Source organism: Lathyrus oleraceus, chromosome 1, assembly GCF_024323335.1.
Source record: "Lathyrus oleraceus cultivar Zhongwan6 chromosome 1, CAAS_Psat_ZW6_1.0, whole genome shotgun sequence".
NCBI lineage: Eukaryota > Viridiplantae > Streptophyta > Magnoliopsida > Fabales > Fabaceae > Lathyrus > Lathyrus oleraceus.
Window position 1 is genome coordinate 32,096,428 of NC_066579.1, and position 24,033 is coordinate 32,120,460.

The 24,033-nt window shown below is 27.3% G+C and overlaps 1 long non-coding RNA gene across 3 annotated transcripts; it reads right to left on the reverse strand.

The window, feature by feature from the left end:
• Positions 1-8,800: 8,800 nt before the first annotated feature.
• Positions 8,801-22,122, reverse strand: LOC127082003 (uncharacterized). Of its 3 annotated transcripts, none has more exons than XR_007788149.1 (2): positions 22,059-22,122; positions 8,801-9,100 (listed from the first exon to the last, which is right to left on the reverse strand). It is a non-coding gene; the product is annotated as an uncharacterized LOC127082003 (long non-coding RNA). The 3 variants fall into 3 exon arrangements; XR_007788146.1 differs by lacking the exon at positions 22,059-22,122 and adding an exon at positions 17,748-17,811; XR_007788143.1 differs by lacking the exon at positions 22,059-22,122 and adding an exon at positions 9,236-9,299.
• Between the last annotated feature and the right edge of the window lie 1,911 nt (positions 22,123-24,033).

Here is a 24,033-nt window from a genome sequence, read left to right on the forward strand (position 1 = left end):
AATAACTTCTCCTTCAGAGTCTACTTCAGTGTCTTGCAGCATGTCAAATTCTGCATATCTTCTGGGGATGTTTCTGACTCTTTGTGGTCTCTGAACTTGTTCAGAGTCTTCAACTTCAGAGTTTCTACCTTCAGATGGTTGACTTCCTCCAGAGCTTTGACCATCTGAAGGTTCTGGCATATTTCCAAAGTCTGAATTGCCACCAGAATCTGGATTACCATCAGAGTCTGGGTCATCAGAGTCTGGATCATCAGAGTCTGAAACATCAGAGTCTGGAACATCAGATTCTGGATCACTATCAGAGTCAGAATCAACGTCAGAGTTTACTCCAACCTCAGAAATTTGAACTCTGACCTTTCTTCAGAGGTTCTAACATTAGAATCAGATTGAGACTTATCCCAATTCCAAACTTCTGATTCCTTCACAATCACATCTCTACTGAATTCAATTTTATTGGTTTCTGGACAATAGAGCTTGTATGCACCTGTACTGTGGTACCCTATCAGAATCATCACTTTGCTTCTATCATCCAGCTTCTGTCTTCTGGCTTCTGGAACATGTTTATAGCAAACAGAACCAAACACCTTCAGATGACTAACACTTTGCTTATCTCCAGTCCACTTCTGTATTGGAACTATTTCCTTCAACTTCTTTGTAGGACATCGGTTGAGTACATACGTTGCAGTGGCAACAGCTTCTCCCCAGAGCTTCTGAGGAAGCTTCTTCTCCTTTAGCATGTTTCTCACCATATCAAGCAAAGTGTGGTTTCTTCTTTCAGCAAGACCATTGTGTTGAGGGGTATAAGGAGCAGTAACCTCATGCTCAATTCCATTCTCCTCACAGAACTTCTGGAACTCTTTGGAGTTATACTCACCTCCACCGTCAGTTCTAAGAATCTTCAACTTCTGACCACTCTGATTCTCAGCCTTCATTCTGAACTTCTTGAATTCATCAAACACCTCGTGTTTAAACTTAATAAGGGATACCCATGTCATTCTTGTGAACTCATCAACAAATAACACAAAGTATTTATTCCCTCCAATCGATGCTACTGGAAATGGACCACACACATCAGAATGTACAACTCCCAAGGCATGTTTTGCTCTTGGAGCAGTTTCTGACGCAAATGGCAATCGTGGTTGTTTTCCTTCCATGCAAACTTTGCATGACTTTTCAGGCTTCTTAATTGCAGGAATTCCATGTACCAACTTCTTTGAATTCAGATGTTTTAAGCTTCTGAAATTCAAGTGACCAAATCTTCTGTGCCACAGCTCACTCTCCTTCTCAGCACTTGTTGCACTAAGACATTCTGAGTCTGCAGTTCTGACATTCACCTTGAATGTTCTATTCCTTCCCTGTTCTGACTCCATAATCAACTTCTGATTGCAGTCATACAGCTTCAGAAGATTGTCCTTCATGGTAACTGAAAAACCTTTCTCAATTAATTGTCCCACACTCATCAGATTGCTTCTGATGCCAGGTACATACCACACGTTCTGAATCAATGCTGTTTTCCCATTGTTCAGAATCACTCTGACATTTCCCATACCTTCTGCATTAAGATATTTATCATCAGCACATCTGATCTTTGTCCTCTTTTCAGAGTCAAAGTCAACCAGCCATTTCTTGTTTCCAGTGAGATGATTTGAACAGCCAGTGTCCATATACCACCAGTCTATCAGATCCATATCATCAGATTCAGAGGCCATCAATAGCACAGATTCGTCATCAGAACTTCTGGCTATATTTGCTTCTTCTGATTTTCTCTCCTTGTTTGACCAACAGTCTCTAGCAAAGTGACCAAACTTCTTACAGCAGTAACATTGGATTTTCTTCTTGTCATACTTCTCTTTTCCCTTCTGAGCATTCTTTTGTCTATCAGAGGTTGAGCTTTCTGACTTCTGACCACCATCAGATCTTCTCCTGACTTCTGACTGCTTCTGATACCTCCTATCAGAAGTTGCTTTCAGAGCCTGCTGCTCTACTTCCCTTTCAGAAGTTCTTTCAGTCAAACGCAACTCTTGCGCTTCTAGACTGCTCTGCAGCTCTTCAATTCTCATGGTGCTCAGATCTTTGGAATGTTCTATTGCTACCACAATGTAATCAAATTGACAGGTAAGGGATCTCAATACCTTCTCCATGATTGTTTCTTCAGAAAGAGTTTCTCCACACGCTTTCATCTCATTAGTGATCAGAATCACTCTGGAGATGTATTCAGAAACTTTCTCATTATTCTTCATGTTGAGATTCTCATATTGCTTTCTCAAGGACTGAAGCTTCACCTTCTTCACTGATGCGTCACCACCATAACATCTAACCAGTGTGTCCCACGCAGCCTTTGCTGTCGTTGAATCTGCAATCTTCTCAAACACATTTACATCAACACATTGATGAATGAAGAACAATGCTTTCTGATCTTTCTTCCTTACTTCCTTCTGCGCGTTTTTCTGTTCATCCGTCGCATCTGCTGCTACCGGAACATAACCATCAGTGACAAGATCTAGAACATCTTGAGCACCGAACAGTACACGCATTTGGATCATCCAACGATTCCAGTTTTTACCGTCAAATACTGGAAGTTTGGTGTTCATGTTGCCGTTTCCGTTCATCTTTCTACCTTGCACAGTACACTCAGATTTCTCACACAGTGTTTCCCAACCCACAGAATTAAAATTCTGATCAGATTTTGTTCAAGATTCAACACGAATCTAAGAATCAAAATCAAACACACAAGACCTCACGTTCACTCGTGTTTCCCGTGTTTCCCAATGAATCCGAACCGGAGCTCTAGATACCAATTGTTGGTGCAAAGGTAGAATATATGATGAATGGAAATATTCTTATTCAGAGAATAACGGCTACAAAAAGGATTAAAAGTTACAATGATTGACACCCTATTTATAAGCCTCTAACAAATTTAAATATGAATCAAATCTAATATTTAAATCTAATATCTAACAAACTTAAATATGAATCAAATCTAATATTTAAATCTAATATCTAACAAACTTAAATATGAATTAAATCTAATAATTAAATCTAATAATAACAAAACTGACTCTGGTTCTTTGGTTCGAATGATTTTGGACGGTTTAATCTAGTTTTTCCGATTTTACAAATCGGCCGGTTCACTCTAGTTTTTTCGATTTTACTCCGGTTTTGATCCAGTAGCGGTTTTGAAAGGTTGACCTAACCGAATTCATCTCCGATTCCCGGACAAACCGATTGAACCGACCGATTCGATCCAATTTTTAAAATACTGGGTTCAAATAAATTATTTTCGTACATATAAACTTTATACGACATATCCTATTAAATTCCAACTTTTATACGTTCAATTAAGATCTCTTTTATTAGTCACGATTAATAATGTGAAATATTTTCTCAACTCTTGATTTTAAAATATTATAACTCTCTTTCTGGTTTTCTTTTTAAAATGAATCTTAATTTTAAAATTACTTTATGTAGAACCCATAATTCTTCTTCAAGTGCATATCATATAATATCGATGATATTTTTATTTAATAAAATATCTTTCATAATCAATATTATAGAATAAAATAAAAAAATTTACGGATGGATTTTAGGTAGTATTTTAATAAAAATATTGGCCAATATATGGATTTTTCTCTAATTCTTACGCATCCATAAAAAAAAACCAATAAAAACTACTCGAAAGTTAAGAAAATCATTTAATAATCTATTAAATATGTAAAGTAGAGTATTTTCCAGGTAATAAATATTAAGTTATTCTTTAACAAATTTATTTTTAAATTATTTTCATTAAACTTTAATAATTCCATCTATAAATTAATTGTGTTCCCTAAAATATATTTTGTTGTTCCATTGTGTTTAATAGCATGAGGTTGAGAACATCCGTCTATTTTATTAATGAAATAATTATATAATTATTAAAAATATATTATTTTCACTATATTTGATCAAATAATTTGAATATATTTTATTATAATTCAAACCAATTGACCAAATAACTTGATGAGATTTTATGATAATTTAAACCCCAAAATTAGATTTTAATTATTATTTTTACAAAAATAATGGATGTCATTTGTATTTTTGATTATTAACTAACGCTAAAATCTACGGTTATTAGACAAGTATTTATTTGATATATTTTTTTAAAGAATAATAAATGTCATACATTAAAAAATAGTTTATATTATATTTCCACAGTCTCAATAAAAACAAAATATCGCACCTTTTTCTTTAAAGGAATATGAATATTTTGTCATGTGAAGTTTATGGTAGATTATTTTTATAAGTTAGTGATGTTTTTCATTATTTTTATAACTATAATTATAAAATCCATAACAACTATTAATTAAATAATTTGTAAATACAATAATTAAATATAAGTTTAGTGTTGAGAATTATTAAATTTGTATACCAATTAATCAATAGAAATTATAAAAATAAATATTTAAAATGAGATTACATGATTGATACTTCAAATTTTTTTTTATGTAAATTTCAGATGGAGTGTTGGTAGATGAATGTATTCAAACAAAGAAAGAAACAAGCAAAGAAATTGTTTATTTTATATTCAAACTTTACAAATTGCAACAACATTCACCCCCTAAACACGAGCCACCTGGTTTGCCCAATGATCCTTTACAAAAATGGTCACACTGTTCTGGTGCAGTTGGACAAAAATTCGATATGAAGCATAATTTTCCGCCTGCTCTTGAAACTATCATTTCATTCCATTAGCAATAATATATAAAATTATGTTGATAAGATTATTTTTTATAAATAGATAATTTAATTAAAAACATAACAATGAATATGAAGCAATGCAAATTGAGTTTTATAAATAGATAATTACCGGCAACCATGCCTGAAGCAATGCAAATAATCAAAATGGTTAAAAAGAGAGTCTTGTAGGATGCCATTTTATTTTTAAATGTTGAAGTAAGCATCTTGCAAGAGCCTATTTATAAGGACTTTGGGAATTGAATTATGAAATAAGATATTATTTTGATTTTTGAAAATTCAATCTTTTAATTTAAATCTTTTTATTTATTTTATATGCTTTTTTTAAATCGACCCAATGAATAATACTACACAAAATTTCCAAATATTATTTTAATTATATAATTTCTCAAAAATTAAACTATTTTTGGGATAGATTTAAATTTTTATTCATACCATATAATGATGGGATACATTATTGTTCAGAATTAAACATCATATAAATATACAAGTGTTATACGACATAACCTATTAAATGTTTGTATAAAAAAAAGCCATTGAAATGTCAACTTTAATATGTTTTAATAACATCTCTTTTAGTAGTAAAACATTTTTTAGTCATTTATTAAATTGTCATGAATATTAAATAGTTTCTAAACTCAAAATAAAAGAATTTGATAATTTTATTTCTCAATATCTTTTAAGAGTGAAATTTTATTTTCCGAATTGCTTTATATAGATCCCATAATTAATCTACAAATGCTGAGAATTTAGTCTATATAATATCTTTATTACATCTTTTGGCTACAATGTCTTCCCATCCAATGGTACAAAATAAAATGTAATTTTTTTTGAATAGTTATAATTTTTTTTTTATTTTTTTCTATATTATGTGATTACAACGTCTTTCATATCCAACAGTGAAATTTAGAAACAAAACTCTTTCAGTTGTCCAAAAATCTAACAAAATACTGTTGGAATATTCAACAATTTTTTATTTTGAAATTTTTTAACCACAAATTTTAACTTATTTTATAAATTTTTAATGATTCAATCTATAAAGGAGTTGTATTTGCTAATTATTTTTTTTATATATCATTATGGAAAATTTAAAATAGATGGAAACACATTTCAAATTGAAAATAGTCAAAAAATAAATAAATATTAATGTGTAAGATATTATCAGAACGAAGGGAATCTTCTAATTAAATATAAAATAAATATATATATTAATTCAGAATAACAATATTTTCTGTATTTTCTGTAACTTAAACAACAATATTACTTTTAAGTATTATTTTGATAAAAAATATTGGGCAACACTTAAGTTTTTCTGTATTATATGAATATTGATAAAATAAGAGAAAAATATATTCCAAACTTAAAAAACAATAATTTGATATCCTTATTAATAAATATTAAATAAAATTTATTAAAATTTATTTTTCTACTATTTTTCCAGAATGTAATATCTTGGCCTAAACCATTGGTTTAAAATCCAATCGCTTTTGTTTTTAATCTCTCATAAAGCCCATGATTGTTACAAGTAGTGTATTGTCTACTAATAAATATTAATTTATTTATGAAAATTATTTTTACAAAACCTAACGTTTTGTTCTATCAATGAATTGTATTTCCTCGATTAGTTTTTGTTGTGCCATTTTGGAAATTTTAACTTCATGCCGATATATTTCAAATTAGAAATCTTCACTTTTATTTCAATGTTATTGTGTTTAATATTAAGAGGATAAGAACATCAGACTAACTTATAGAATAAGTTAATAAATATTAATTTGAAATAGATTATGTACATTATATTTTATCAAATAATTTGTTGGTCAAATAAATTAGTTTCATATATATGAATATATAAATTTTATGTGACATATCCTATAAATGCCAATTTTTATAGGTTCATCAATGTTTTAAAAATTGAACCGAAGATCGAACCGGTGAAATTTCTGGTTTAAGGTTCAATTGATTCAATCGGTTAATGTTACGGTTGAACCGTTTATTAAATAAACTAATATTCATAGATATGTCAGACATAATCACATGTTCACAACATAATAAAATAAATATTTCAAAAATCAATTACAAACTTAATACAACAAAACCAATAGCACATATAATAACACAACATAGTTGCACAATTCATTTCATCTTCATTTAATAATAATTTGAACAAATTAAAAAATTATAATAAAATAAGTTAAGCTAATTCAAGCCAAAATTAAAATAATATAAGATACTAAGTAAAATAAAGTTCAAATAACTAAGAATACATAAATTAAATAAAATAGAATACAAAATATAAAGAATACAATATACTTAATTAAACAAAAAAAATCGAGTTGAACTAAGACAAATAAGTTTTAGTTGACAACAACAAACAATATTGAATTAAACGACAATTAACATTGAGCTGGACATCGTGATTATGTTTGAAAGAGACGACGTGATGATGATGCAGTGTAGTTGAAAGAAAAACTATAACGATGTGACGAAACTTAGAAGTTTGTATGGGTGTAAGAAAATATAATTATTTTTTGTGGTTGGTGAATGAATGTTAAGTTTTAATATTGACATTTTTTTTTTACAAAATGGTCAATTTGATGTATTTTTCTGAACCAGACGGTATAACAAAACCGACTCCGATTCTTTGGTTCGAATGATTTTGGACGGTTTAATCTAGTTTTTCCGATTTTACTCCGGTTTTGACCCACTAGTGATTTTGAAAGGTTGACCCAACCAAATTCATCTCCGATTACCAGACCAACCGATTGAATCGGCCGGTTCAATCTAGTTTTTTCGATTTTACTCCGGTTTTGATCCAGTTGCGGTTTTGAAAGGTTGACCCAACCAGATTCATCTCCGATTCCCGGACAAACCGATTGAACCGACCGGTTCGATCCAATTTTTAAAATACTGGGTTCAAATAAATTATTTTCGTACATATAAACATACAAATTTTATACGACATATCCTATTAAATTCCAACTTTTATACGTTCAATTAAGATCTCTTTTATTAGTCACGATTAATAATGTGAAATATTTTCCCAACTCTTGATTTTAAAATATTATAACTCTCTTTCTGGTTTTCTTTTTAAAATGAATTTTAATTTTAAAATTACTTTATGTAGAACCCATAATTCTTCTTCAAGTGCATATCATATAATCTCGATGATATTTTTATTTAATAAAATATCTTTCACAATCAATATTATAGAATAAAATAAAAATATTTACGGATGGATTTTAGGTAGTATTTTAATAAAAATATTGGCCAATATATGGATTTTTCTCTAATTCTTACGCATCCATAAAAAAAACCAATAAAAACTACTCGAAAGTTTAAAAAATCATTTAATAATCTATTAAATATGTAAAGTAGAGTATTTTCCATGTAATAAATATTAAGTTATTCTTTAACAAATTCATTTTTAAATTATTTTCATTAAACTTTAATAATTCCATGTATAAATTATTTGTGTTCCCAAAAATATATTTTGTTGTTCCATTGTGTTTAATAGCATGAGGTCGAGAACATCCGTCTATTTTATTAATGAAATAATTATATAATTATTAAAAATATATTATTTTCACTATATTTAATCAAATAATTTGAATATATTTTATTATAATTCAAACCAATTGACCAAATAACTTGATGAGATTTTATGATAATTTAAACCCCAAAATTAGATTTTAATTATTATTTTTACAAAAATAATGGATGTCATTTGTATTTTTGATTATTAACTAATGCTAAAATCTACGGTTATTAGACAAGTATTTATTTGATATATTTTTTTAAAGAATAATAAATGTCATACATTAAAAAATAGTTTATATTATATTTCCACAGTCTCAATAAAAACAAAATATCGCACCTTTTTCTTTAAAGGAATATAAATATTTTGTCATGTGAAGTTTATGGTAGATTATTTTTATAAGTTAGTGATGTTTTTCATTATTTTTATAACTATAATTATAAAATCCATAACAACTATTAATTAAAGAATTTGTAAATACAATAATTAAATATAAGTTTAGTGTTGAGAATTATTAAATTTGTATACCAATTAATCAATAGAAATTATAAAAATAAATATTTAAAATGAAATTACATGATTGATACTTCAAAATTCTTTTTATGTAAATTTCAGATGGAGTGTTGGTAGATGAATGTATTCAAACAAAGAAAGAAACAAGCAAAGAAATTGTTTATTTTATATTCAAACTTTCCAAATTGCAACAACATTCACCTTCTAAACACGAGCCACCTGGTTTGCCCAATGATCCTTTACAAAAATGGTCACACTGTTCTGGTGCAGTTGGACAAAAAATCGATATGAAGCATAATTTTCCGCCTGCTCCTGAAACTATCATTTCATTCCATTAGAAATAATATATAAAATTATGTTGATAAGATTATTTTTTATAAATAGATAATTTAATTAAAAACATAACAATGAATATGAAGCAATGCAAATTGAGTTTTATAAATAAATAATTACCGGCAACCATGCCTGAAGCAATGCAAATAATCAAAATGGTTAAAAAGAGAGTCTTGTAGGATGCCATTTTATTTTTAAATGTTGAAGTAAGCATCTTGCAAGAGCCTATTTATAAGGACTTTGGGAATTGAATTATGAAATAAGATATTATTTTGATTTTTGAAAATTCAATCTTTTAATTTAAATCTTTTTATTTATTTTATATGCTTTTTTTAAATCGACCCAATGAATAATACTACACAAAATTTCCAAATATTATTTTAATTATATAATTTCTCAAAAATAAACTATTTTTGGGATAGATTTAAATTTTTATTCATACCATATAATGATGGGATACGTTATTGTTTAGAATTAAACATCATATAAATATACAAGTGTTATACGACATAACCTATTAAATGTCTGTGTAAAAAAAAAGCCATTGAAATGTCAACTTTAATATGTTTTAATAACATCTCTTTTAGTAGTAAAACATTTTTTAGTCATTTATTAAATTGTCATGAATATTAAATAGTTTCTAAACTCAAAATAAAAGAATTTGATAATTTAATTTCTCAATATCTTTTGAGAGTGAAATTTTATTTTCCGAATTGCTTTATGTAGATCCCATAATTAATCTACAAATGCTGAGAATTTAGTCTATATAATATCTTTATTACATCTTTTGGCTACAATGTCTTCCCATCCAATGGTACAAAATAAAATGTATTTTTTTTTTGAATAGTTATAAAATATTATATTTTTTCTCTCTATATTATGTGATTACAACGTCTTTCATATCCAACAGTGAAATTTAGAAACAAAACTCTTTCAGTTGTCCAAAAATCTAACAAAATACTGTTTGGCATATTATAAGATATGGGCCACATACACTTGAGTGGGCTTTTTAGCTTTCAGCCCACACAAGTGGTTTTATAAATAGAACCCTTGTGTAGAAGCATTTGTGCAGTTGCAATTTCGTTTCTCTCTCTCTCTCTCACTCAAAGCCTTCATTCGTAGCAGCTAACACTGAGATTGAAGGAATCCGTTCGTGTGGACTGAGTAGAGGCGTTGTCGTCGTTCAATATTTGTGATCGCTCCGTAGATCTGCATCAAAGGTTACAATTGCCACAAGAGGTAATGATTCTATCACTGATCATGCTCATTCGTAAGGATCACTAAAGGATAAATTTTAAGTTCCGTTGCATTTTGGATTGCTCTTCTCCTTCAGTGGTATCAGAGCCACTTACGAAACCATGCATCTGATAGCTGTTTATTTTCTGTATTTTTTGTATTAATACGATTAAAAGACAAAATGAATCAAAGAATAAACGAGTAATTAAATTTGGCATCATGTGTGTACGATTTGGATGATTGATGTTGACTATGCTTCGGAATCCGACATTAGTATGGTGAAGCAGCGATACATTGATCGTCCATAGGTTATGCAATTGAGACCGATCAGGTTATATATATGATATAAGTAATCTTGATGCAAAATACGGTATATATGATATACTGTTTCTATTTCGTTCATTCAAACACTTAATGGTTATTTTCCTTTGGGCGACCAATGGTCGTTTGCTTCTTGATTTGACATTAGTATGGTGAAAAAATGACGTGTTGATCAATCATATTGGATCAACAATCGAGGTGTGTTTGACGGTCTGAAATTGGTGCATTAGGGTTAATGACGACACAAGGGTTGTGTTGTCAAAGAGTTATACGATTAGGGTTGTGACTGCGCAAGAGTTTTGCTTTAAAGTATCAGATGTTGATGCGAAAAACGATGTCAATTTCAAATGAATTGTTCATTAAAATTTTCGGCCAGGGGCGCTGCCCCCTTGACCCCCGTCCGCTGATCGGTCAGCGGAACCCCGGCTAACTCTGCGTAGTGTGATCGGTCGCCAAAATTTAATTTGGTTTTAATTAATTAAAATAATTAAAATAAATAATAATAATGTGTTTATTATTATTGTCTTGTAGTGATCGGTTATGGCCTTAGTTTTCCTTTATTTTATTTTGGGTTTTTAAAATACGACCTGCGTGGCGTGCCTCTCTTTTAATCTCTTAATGTAACTTCTTTTCTCATCTCACTCCCTCGTATGTAAAACGAGTTTCTTTTATGTAATGTAATGTTAGGAAGAAAGACAAGAATTCAATATCAAAGGAGGACAACCTTGAAGATCTTGCTTGGAGAAACTTAGATCGTTATTATGTTAGCTTAGGTTCTCTCATTGGCTTGGGAGAACAATTGCGCTAGGGGCCATAACTGTTTCATTATGTATGTTGATGCATGTGAATGTATGTTGATGCATGTGAGAGACGATTTATATGATAAATAAGTCGGTGAGATCAGAATAATTACAAATTCCCTCTAATTAAATATTAAGTTTATGCTTTCCAAGTTTTAGCACTCATCAAGACTAGTATCAGATAATGTAGGTTTCGCCTACGCGAGGTGCATGTTCTATATTAGTAAGGTGCGATGGGATAATTGTAATATCCAATTGTTAAAACAATGGGTCAAACTTAACTAAACAAATTATAATAAGATTATATATGTTTAGAAGCAAGAGTTGGAAATGATCCATGTGATGGATTGGAATAAGGAGTTTTTCACCCAACTAAAATGTTCGAGAGTTGTATTAGATACAATTGGAAGGAGTTCCTACCTAAATAACCTAGTTTTGTGTAATCCACCGACGCGGACTTAAAACAAAGTGAAATGTGGATCTCGACCCACTAGAAAATCTTCGAACGGGATTTTCCGAATCAAATGGCGAGGGTCATTTGTTTTTAATAAAATAGTGGGATCAAATGGTAAAGGCCTAATTAAATATGTTATTGATACTTATATTTTCATTATTTTCATGTAGATCAGCATGACAACAAACACCTCTAACAACATTTTGCGATCAATCCTTGACAAGGAAAAATTGTCTGGGACAAATTTTCTGGATTGGCACCGAAATCCGAGGATTGTCCTCAAACATGATAGAAAGCTGTATGTCTTGGAGAAACATGTTCCTGAAGAGGAACCTCCTAGTTTTGCACCTAAGGCAGAAAGAGATGCTTATAAGAAGCATGTCGATGATGCCAATGAAACTGCTTGTCTCATGCTAGCTACCATGAACTCAGAGTTGCAAAAGCAACATGAGAACATGGCAGCGTTCGATATGATCGAACACCTGAAGATGCTCTATCAAGAGCAAGCAAGGCATGAAAGGTTTGAAGTTTCAAAAGTCCTTTTTCAAGGCAAGTTAGCGGAGGGAGCCCCTGTAGGTCCCCATGTGCTCAAGATGATTGGGTATGTGGAAAACCTTGAGAGGTTGGGGTTTCCCCTCGGAAAGGAACTTGCGACTGATTTGATCTTGCAATTGTTGTCAGATAGATTCAGTCAATTTGTCCTAAATTTCAATATGAATGATATGGACAAATCTCTTCCTGAACTGCTAGCCATGTTAAGAACTGCTGAGCAGAATCTGAAGTCAAAAGGGAAGTCCATTCTGATGATCGGAAACGGAAAGAGACAGAACAAAAGACCCACCAAGTAGGCTGATAAAGGGAAAGGCAAGGAAGTTGCCAAACCCAAACCCACTGTTGCTGCTTTGAAGTCTAGTGGAGGCATAGCAAAGGAAGGCACTTGCTTCCATTACGGTAAGACTGGACACTGGAAGAGAAACTGCCCAAAGTACCTGGAAGATAAGAAGAATGGAGTAGAGACTTCAACTTCAGGTATTTTTGTTATTGAAATGAATTTATCTACTTTTGCATCATGGGTATTAGATACTGGATGCAGTTCTCACATTTGTACCAATGTGCAGGGGCTAAAAAGGAGTAGAGATTTGGCAAAAGGTGAAGTTGACCTACGAGTTGGCAATGGAGCAAAGGTTGATGCTTTAGCCGTAGGAACTTATGTATTGACTTTACCTAGTGGTTTAATAATTCAGTTAGAGAACTATTATTATGTACCTGCAATTAGCAGGAATATCATTTCCGTTTCTTGTTTGGACAAGTTTGGTTTTTCATTTATAATAAAGAACAATTATTGCTCAATTTATTTGAATGATATATTCTATGCTAGTGCACAAATGAACAATGGACTATATGTCCTTGATCTTGAAATGCCTATTTATAACATTAATACTACAAGGATGAAACCTAATGAGTTAAATCCAACTTACCTTTGGCATTGTCGATTAGGCCACATAAATGAGAAACGCATTTCCAAACTCCATAAAGATGGACTCTTGGACTCTTTTGATTATGAATCATATGAGACATGCAGATCTTGTTTAATTGGAAAGATGACAAAGTCTCCATTCACAGGAAAAGGTGAAAGAGCAAATGATCTTTTGGCCCTCATACATACTGATGTATGTGGACCACTGAACATACCAGCCAGAGGAGGTTTTCAGTACTTCATCACATTTACTGATGATTTCAGTAGATATGGTTATGTGTATTTAATGAAACACAAATCAGAGTCCTTAGAAAAGTTCAAGGAATTCAAGAATGAAGTACAAAACCAACTAGGTAAGAATATTAAAACTCTTCGATCAGATCAAGGTGGTGAGTATTTAAGCCTAGAGTTTGATGACCATCTGAAAGAGTGTGGGATCCTATCCCAACTTACTCCTCTTGGAACACCCCAATGGAATGGTATATCTGATAGAAGAAATCGAACCCTGTTAGACATGGTCCGATCCATGATGAGTCACGCCGATCTTCCAAACTCCTTTTGGGGACATGCACTATTGACAATAGCTTACACACTTAACCGTGTTCCATCCAAAAAGGTTGAGAAGACACCATCTGAGACATGGAGTGGTAAGAAACCATATATGTCTTACATGAAGATTTGGGGTTGCGAAGTTTATGTGAAACGAAAAATTTCAACTAAGCTTGAACCCAAATCTAACAAAATACTGTTGGAATATTTAACAATTTTTTATTTTGAAATTTTTTAACCATAATTTTAACTTATTTTATAAAATTGTAATGATTCAATCTATAAAGGAGTTGTATTTGCTAATTATTTTTTTATATATTATTATGGAAAATTTAAAATAGATGGAAACACATTTCAAATTGAAAATAGTCAATTTTTTAAAATATTAATGTGTAAGATATTATCAGAACGAAAGGGATCTTCTAATTAATATAAATATATATATATATATATATATATATATATATATATATATATATATATATATATATATATATATATATATATATATATATATATATATATATATATATATATATATATATATATATATATATATATATATATATATATATATTAATTCGGATAACAATATTTTCTGTATTTTCTGTAACTTAAACAACAATATTACTTTTAAGTATTATTTTGATAAAAAATATTGGGCAACACTTAAGTTTTTCTGTATTATATGAATATTGATAAAATAAGAGAAAAATATATTCCAAACTTAAAAAACAATAATTTGATATCCTTATTAATAAATATTAAATAAAATTTATTAAAATTTATTTTTCTACTATTTTTCCAGAATGTAATATCTTGGCCTAAACCATTGGTTAAAATCCAATCGCTTTTGTTTTTAATCTCTCATAAAGCCCATGATTGTTACAAGTAGTGTATTGTCTACTAATAAATATTAATTTATTTATGAAAATTATTTTTACAAAACCTAACGTTTTGTTCTATCAATGAATTGTATTTCCTCGATTAGTTTTTGTTGTGCCATTTTGAAAATTTTAACTTCATGCCGATATATTTCAAATTAGAAATCTTCACTTTTATTTCAATGTTATTGTGTTTAATATTAAGAGGATAAGAACATCAGACTAACTTATAGAATAAGTTAATAAATATTAATTTGAAATAGATTATGTACATTATATTTTATCAAATAATTTGTTGGTCAAATAAATTAGTTTCATATATATGAATATATAAATTTTATGTGACATATCCTATAAATGCCAATTTTTATAGGTTCATCAATGTTTTAAAAATTGAACCGAAGATCGAACCGGTGAAATTTCTGGTTTAAGGTTCAATTGATTCAATCGGTTAATGTTACGGTTGAACCGTTTATTAAATAAACTAATATTCATAGATATGTCAGACAAAATCACATGTTCACAACATAATAAAATAAATATTTCAAAAATCAATTACAAACTTAATACAACAAAACCAATAGCACATATAATAACACAACATAGTTGCACAATTCATTTCATCTTCATTTAATAATAATTTGAACAAATAAAAAAATTATAATAAAATAAGTTAAGCTAATTCAAACCAAAATTAAAATAATATAAGATACTAAGTAAAATAAAGTTCAAATAACTAAGAATACATAAATTAAATAAAATAGAATACACAAAATAAAGAATACAATATACTTAATTAAACAAAAAAAATCGAGTTGAACTAAGACAAATAAGTTATAGTTGACAACAACAAACAATATTGAATTAAACGACAATTAACATTGAGCTGGACATCGTGATTATGTTTGAAAGAGACGACGTGATGATGATACAGTGTAGTTGAAAGAAAAACTATAACGATGTGACGAAACTTAGAAGTTTGTATGGGTGTAAGAAAATATAATTATTTTTTGTGGTTGGTGAATGCATGTTAAGTTTTAATATTGACATTTTTTTTTTACAAAATGGTCAATTTGATGTCTTTTTCTGAACCAGACGGTATAACAAAACCGACTCCGGTTCTTTGGTTCGAATGATTTTGGACGGTTTAATCTAGTTTTTTCGATTTTACAAATCGGCCGGTTCAATCTAGTTTTTTCGATTTTACTCCGGTTTTGATCCAGTAGCGGATTTGAAAGGTTGACCCAACCGGATTCATCTCCGATTCCCGGACAAACCGATTGAACCGACCGGTTCGATCCAATTTTTAAAATACTGGGTTCAAATAAATTATTTTCGTACATATAAACATACAAATTTTATACGACATATCCTATTAAATTCCAACTTTTATACGTTCAATTAAGATCTCTTTTATTAGTCACGATTAATAATGTGAAATATTTTCTCAACTCTTGATTTTAAAATATTATAACTCTCTTTCTGGTTTTCTTTTTAAAATGAATCTTAATTTTAAAATTACTTTATGTAGAACCCATAATTCTTCTTCAAGTGCATATCATATAATCTCGATGATATTTTTATTTAATAAAATATCTTTCATAATCAATATTATAGAATAAAATAAAAATATTTACGGATGGATTTTAGGTAGTATTTTAATAAAAATATTGGCCAATATATGGATTTTTCTCTAATTCTTACGCATCCATAAAAAAAAAACCAATAAAAACTACTCGAAAGTTAAAAAAAATCATTTAATAATCTATTAAATATGTAAAGTAGAGTATTTTCCAGGTAATAAATATTAAGTTATTCTTTAACAAATTTATTTTTAAATTTTTTTCATTAAACTTTAATAATTCCATCTATAAATTAATTGTGTTCCCTAAAATATATTTTGTTGTTCCATTGTGTTTAATAGCATGAGGTTGAGAACATCCGTCTATTTTATTAATGAAATAATTATATAATTATTAAAAATATATTATTTTCACTATATTTGATCAAATAATTTGAATATATTTTATTATAATTCAAACCAATTGACCAAATAACTTGATGAGATTTTATGATAATTTAAACCCCAAAATTAGATTTTAATTATTATTTTTACAAAAATAATGGATGTCATTTGTATTTTTGATTATTAACTAATGCTAAAATCTACTGTTATTAGACAAGTATTTATTTGATATATTTTTTTAAAGAATAATAAATGTCATACATTAAAAAATAGTTTATATTATATTTCCACAGTCTCAATAAAAACAAAATATCGCACCTTTTTCTTTAAAGGAATATGAATATTTTGTCATGTGAAGTTTATGGTAGATTATTTTTATAAGTTAGTGATGTTTTTCATTATTTTTATAACTATAATTATAAAATCCATAACAACTATTAATTAAATAATTTGTAAATACAATAATTAAATATAAGTTTAGTGTTGAGAATTATTAAATTTGTATACCAATTAATCAATAGAAATTATAAAAATAAATATTTAAAATGAAATTACATGATTGATACTTCAAATTTTTTTTTATGTAAATTTCAGATGGAGTGTTGGTAGATGAATGTATTCAAACAAAGAAAGAAACAAGCAAAGAAATTGTTTATTTTGTATTCAAACTTTACAAATTGCAACAACATTCACCCCCTAAACACGAGCCACCTGGTTTGCCCAATGATCCTTTACAAAAATGGTCACACTGTTCTGGTGCAGTTGGACAAAAATTCGATATGAAGCATAATTTTCCGCCTGCTCCTGAAACTATCATTTCATTCCATTAGCAATAATATATAAAATTATGTTGATAAGATTATTTTTTATAAATAGATAATTTAATTAAAAACATAACAATGAATATGAAGCAATGCAAATTGAGTTTTATAAATAGATAATTACCGGCAACCATGCCTGAAGCAATGCAAATAATCAAAATGGTTAAAAAGAGAGTCTTGTAGGATGCCATTTTATTTTTAAATGTTGAAGTAAACATCTTGCAAGAGCCTATTTATAAGGACTTTGGGAATTGAATTATGAAATAAGATATTATTTTGATTGTTGAAAATTCAATCTTTTAATTTAAATCTTTTTATTTATTTTATATGCTTTTTTTAAATCGACCCAATGAATAATACTACACAAAATTTCCAAATATAATTTTAATTATATAATTTCTCAAAAATTAAACTATTTTTGGGATAGATTTAAGTTTTTATTCATACCATATAATGATGGGATACATTATTGTTCAGAATTAAACATCATATAAATATACAAGTGTTATACGACATAACCTATTAAATGTCTGTGTAAAAAAAAGCCATTGAAATGTCAACTTTAATATGTTTTAATAACATCTCTTTTAATAGTAAAACATTTTTTAGTCATTTATTAAATTGTCATGAATATTAAATAGTTTCTAAACTCAAAATAAAAGAATTTGATAATTTTATTTCTCAATATCTTTTAAGAGTGAAATTTTATTTTCGGAATTGCTTTATGTAGATCCCATAATTAATCTACAAATGCTGAGAATTTAGTCTATATAATATCTTTATTACATCTTTTTGGCTACAATGTCTTCCCATCCAATGGTACAAAATAAAATGTAATTTTTTTTGAATAGTTATAAATTTTTTTTTTCTATATTATGTGATTACAACGTCTTTCATATCCAATAGTGAAATTTAGAAACAAAACTCTTTCAGTTGTCCAAAAATCTAACAAAATACTGTTGGAAAATTTAACAATTTTTTATTTTGAAATTTTTTAACCACAAATTTTAACTTATTTTATAAAATTTTAATGATTCAATCTATAAAGGAGTTGTATTTGCTAATTATTTTTTTATATATCATTATGGAAAATTTAAAATAGATGGAAACACATTTCAAATTGAAAATAGTCAAAAAAAATTTAAATATTAATGTGTAAGATATTATCAGAACGAAAGGGATCTTCTAATTAAATATAAAATAAATATATATATATATATTCGGAATAACAATATTTTCTTTATTTTCTGTAACTTAAACAACAATATTACTTTTAAGTATTATTTTGATAAAAAATATTGGGCAACACTTAAGTTTTTCTGTATTATATGAATATTGATAAAATAAGAGAAAAATATATTCCAAACTTAAAAAACAATAATTTGATATCCTTATTAATAAATATTAAATAAAATTTATTAAAATTTATTTTTCTACTATTTTTCCAGAATGTAATATCTTGGCCTAAACCATTGGTTTAAAATCCAATCGCTTTTGTTTTTAATCTCTCATAAAGCCCATGATTGTTACAAGTAGTGTATTGTCTACTAATAAATATTAATTTATTTATGAAAATTATTTTTACAAAACCTAACGTTTTGTTCTATCAATGAATTGTATTACCTCGATTAGTTTTTGTTGTGCCATTTTGGAAATTTTAACTTCATGCCGATATATTTCAAATTAGAAATCTTCACTTTTATTTCAATGTTATTGTGTTTAATATTAAGAGGATAAGAACATCAGACTAACTTATAGAATAAGTTAATAAATATTAATTTGAAATAGATTATGTACATTATATTTTATCAAATAATTTGTTGGTCAAATAAATTAGTTTCATATATATGAATATATAAATTTTATGTGACATATCCTATAAATGCCAATTTTTATAGGTTCATCAATGTTTTAAAAATTGAACCGAAGATCGAACCGGTGAAATTTCTGGTTTAAGGTTCAATTGATTCAATCGGTTAATGTTACGGTTGAACCGTTTATTAAATAAACTAATATTCATAGATATGTCAGACATATTCACATGTTCACAACATAATAAAATAAATATTTCAAAAATCAATTACAAACTTAATACAACAAAACCAATAGCACATATAATAACACAACATAGTTGCACAATTCATTTCATCTTCATTTAATAATAATTTGAACAAATTAAAAAATTATAATAAAATAAGTTAAGCTAATTCAAACCAAAATTAAAATAATATAAGATACTAAGTAAAATAAAGTTCAAATAACTAAGAATACATAAATTAAATAAAATAGAATACAAAATATAAAGAATACAATATACTTAATTAAACAAAAAAAATCGAGTTGAACTAAGACAAATAAGTTATAGTTGACAACAACAAACAATATTGAATTAAACGACAATTAACATTGAGCTGGACATCGTGATTATGTTTGAAAGAGACGACGTGATGATGATACAGTGTAGTTGAAAGAAAAACTATAACGATGTGACGAAACTTAGAAGTTTGTATGGGTGTAAGAAAATATAATTATTTTTTGTGGTTGGTGAATGCATGTTAAGTTTTAATATTGACATTTTTTTTTTACAAAATGGTCAATTTGATGTATTTTTCTGAACCAGACGGTATAACGAAACCGACTCCGGTTCTTTGGTTCAAATGATTTTAGACGGTTTAATCTAGTTTTTCCGGTTTTACAAATCGGCCGGTTCAATCTAGTTTTTTCGATTTTACTCCGGTTTTGATCCAGTAGCGGATTTGAAAGGTTGACCCAACCGGATTCATCTCCGATTCCCGGACAAACCGATTGAACCGACCGGTTCGATCCAATTTTTAAAATACTGGGTTCAAATAAATTATTTTCGTACATATAAAAACATACAAATTTTATACGACATATCCTATTAAATTCCAACTTTTATACGTTCAATTAAGATCTCTTTTATTAGTCACGATTAATAATGTGAAATATTTTCTCAACTCTTGATTTTAAAATATTATAACTCTCTTTCTGGTTTTCTTTTTAAAATGAATCTTAATTTTAAAATTACTTTATGTAGAACCCATAATTCTTCTTCAAGTGCATATCATATAATCTCGATGATATTTTTATTTAATAAAATATCTTTCATAATCAATATTATAGAATAAAATAAAAATATTTACGGATGGATTTTAGGTAGTATTTTAATAAAAATATTGGCCAATATATGGATTTTTCTCTAATTCTTACGCATCCATAAAAAAAAACCAATAAAAACTACTCGAAAGTTAAAAAAATCATTTAATAATCTATTAAATATGTAAAGTAGAGTATTTTCCAGGTAATAAATATTAAGTTATTCTTTAACAAATTTATTTTTAAATTTTTTCATTAAACTTTAATAATTCCATCTATAAATTAATTGTGTTCCCTAAAATATATTTTGTTGTTCCATTGTGTTTAATAGCATGAGGTTGAGAACATCCGTCTATTTTATTAATGAAATAATTATATAATTATTAAAAATATATTATTTTCACTATATTTGATCAAATAATTTGAATATATTTTATTATAATTCAAACCAATTGACCAAATAACTTGATGAGATTTTATGATAATTTAAACCCCAAAATTAGATTTTAATTATTATTTTTACAAAAATAATGGATGTCATTTGTATTTTTGATTATTAACTAATGCTAAAATCTACTGTTATTAGACAAGTATTTATTTGATATATTTTTTTAAAGAATAATAAATGTCATACATTAAAAAATAGTTTATATTATATTTCCACAGTCTCAATAAAAACAAAATATCGCACCTTTTTCTTTAAAGGAATATGAATATTTTGTCATGTGAAGTTTATGGTAGATTATTTTTATAAGTTAGTGATGTTTTTCATTATTTTTATAACTATAATTATAAAATCCATAACAACTATTAATTAAATAATTTGTAAATACAATAATTAAATATAAGTTTAGTGTTGAGAATTATTAAATTTGTATACCAATTAATCAATAGAAATTATAAAAATAAATATTTAAAATGAAATTACATGATTGATACTTCAAATTTTTTTTTATGTAAATTTCAGATGGAGTGTTGGTAGATGAATGTATTCAAACAAAGAAAGAAACAAGCAAAGAAATTGTTTATTTTGTATTCAAACTTTACAAATTGCAACAACATTCACCCCCTAAACACGAGCCACCTGGTTTGCCCAATGATCCTTTACAAAAATGGTCACACTGTTCTGGTGCAGTTGGACAAAAATTCGATATGAAGCATAATTTTCCGCCTGCTCCTGAAACTATCATTTCATTCCATTAGCAATAATATATAAAATTATGTTGATAAGATTATTTTTTATAAATAGATAATTTAATTAAAAACATAACAATGAATATGAAGCAATGCAAATTGAGTTTTATAAATAGATAATTACCGGCAACCATGCCTGAAGCAATGCAAATAATCAAAATGGTTAAAAAGAGAGTCTTGTAGGATGCCATTTTATTTTTAAATGTTGAAGTAAACATCTTGCAAGAGCCTATTTATAAGGACTTTGGGAATTGAATTATGAAATAAGATATTATTTTGATTGTTGAAAATTCAATCTTTTAATTTAAATCTTTTTATTTATTTTATATGCTTTTTTTAAATCGACCCAATGAATAATACTACACAAAATTTCCAAATATTATTTTAATTATATAATTTCTCAAAAATTAAACTATTTTTGGGATAGATTTAAATTTTTATTCATACCATATAATGATGGGATACATTATTGTTCAGAATTAAACATCATATAAATATACAAGTGTTATACGACATAACCTATTAAATGTCTGTGTAAAAAAAAGCCATTGAAATGTCAACTTTAATATGTTTTAATAACATCTCTTTTAGTAGTAAAACATTTTTTAGTCATTTATTAAATTGTCATGAATATTAAATAGTTTCTAAACTCAAAACAAAAGAATTTGATAATTTTATTTCTCAATATCTTTTAAGAGTGAAATTTTATTTTCCGAATTGCTTTATGTAGATCCCATAATTAATCTACAAATGCTGAGAATTTAGTCTATATAATATCTTTATAACATCTTTTTGGCTACAATGTCTTCCCATCCAATGGTACAAAATAAAATGTAATTTTTTTTGAATAGTTATAAATTTTTTTTCTCTATATTATGTGATTACAACGTCTTTCATATCCAACAGTGAAATTTAGAAACAAAACTCTTTCAGTTGTCCAAAAATCTAACAAAATACTGTTGGAAAATTTAACAATTTTTTATCTTGAAATTTTTTAACCACAAATTTTAACTTATTTTATAAAATTTTAATGATTCAATCTATAAAGGAGTTGTATTTGCTAATTTTTTTTTATATATCATTATGGAAAATTTAAAATAGATGGAAACACATTTCAAATTGAAAATAGTCAAAAAAAATTTAAATATTAATGTGTAAGATATTATCAGAACGAAAGGGATCTTCTAATTAAATATAAAATAAATATATATATTAATTCGGAATAACAATATTTTCTGTATTTTCTGTAACTTAAACAACAATATTACTTTTAAGTATTATTTTGATAAAAAATATTGGGCAACACTTAAGTTTTTCTGTATTATATGAATATTGATAAAATAAGAGAAAAATATATTCCAAACTTAAAAAACAATAATTTGATATCCTTATTAATAAATATTAAATAAAATTTATTAAAATTTATTTTTCTACTATTTTTCCAGAATGTAATATCTTGGCCTAAACCATTGGTTTAAAATCCAATCGCTTTTGTTTTTAATCTCTCATAAAGCCCATGATTGTTACAAGTAGTGTATTGTCTACTAATAAATATTAATTTATTTATGAAAATTATTTTTACAAAACCTAACGTTTTGTTCTATCAATGAATTGTATTACCTCGATTAGTTTTTGTTGTGCCATTTTGGAAATTTTAACTTCATGCCGATATATTTCAAATTAGAAATCTTCACTTTTATTTCAATGTTATTGTGTTTAATATTAAGAGGATAAGAACATCAGACTAACTTATAGAATAAGTTAATAAATATTAATTTGAAATAGATTATGTACATTATATTTTATCAAATAATTTGTTGGTCAAATAAATTAGTTTCATATATATGAATATATAAATTTTATGTGACATATCCTATAAATGCCAATTTTTATAGGTTCATCAATGTTTTAAAAATTGAACCGAAGATCGAACCGGTGAAATTTCTGGTTTAAGGTTCAATTGATTCAATCGGTTAATGTTACGGTTGAACCGTTTATTAAATAAACTAATATTCATAGATATGTCAGACATAATCACATGTTCACAACATAATAAAATAAATATTTCAAAAATCAATTACAAACTTAATACAACAAAA